Genomic DNA, 558 nt, shown 5'->3' with positions numbered 1-558 from the left:
CAGGCCCATAGTTTTGGGGGTGGAATTAGAGGACATGAGAGCTCTTGAGGGAGCATTGGGAAGGGAGGGAGCATGAAACTTATAAGAGAGGACAGACCTTCATCTTAATAGATGAGCAAGAAAACTCCACATCTACCAGGGAGGGAAGGCTGTCAGAACATAACAGGCCTGAGGGGTGTGGAGGGAAAGAGGTGCAAGGAGGTTGGAGTATGGCTTGGCCTCCAACATGGGGAGAGGTAGAAAGCAGGAGACATGCATCCCTGGAAGGGGGATGTGGGCCAGATCGGGGGCACTTTGAACTTTATCCATTTTCTATAAACCATGTGTCTCTTAGTAACGACAACGATGATGACAGCTGACACATGCAGTGCTCATTGATTCCAGAGCCTCTACTCAGCATTCAGTACATATTGCTCCTCCAGCTCCTATGAGGCTTGTTTTCCAGATGGGGAAACGGAGGCATGGGGAAGTCTTGCTTAAAGCCACACAGGTGAAAGTGACCCAGGTTCGGATGCCGGTAGTCTGGCTCGAGTCTGAGCCCTGAGCCACCCCAGTGGG

This window comes from Condylura cristata, unplaced genomic scaffold, assembly GCF_000260355.1.
Source record: "Condylura cristata isolate star-nosed mole 26May11 unplaced genomic scaffold, ConCri1.0 scaffold00017, whole genome shotgun sequence".
Lineage (NCBI taxonomy): Eukaryota > Metazoa > Chordata > Mammalia > Eulipotyphla > Talpidae > Condylura > Condylura cristata.
This window is presented reverse-complemented; position numbering follows the sequence as displayed.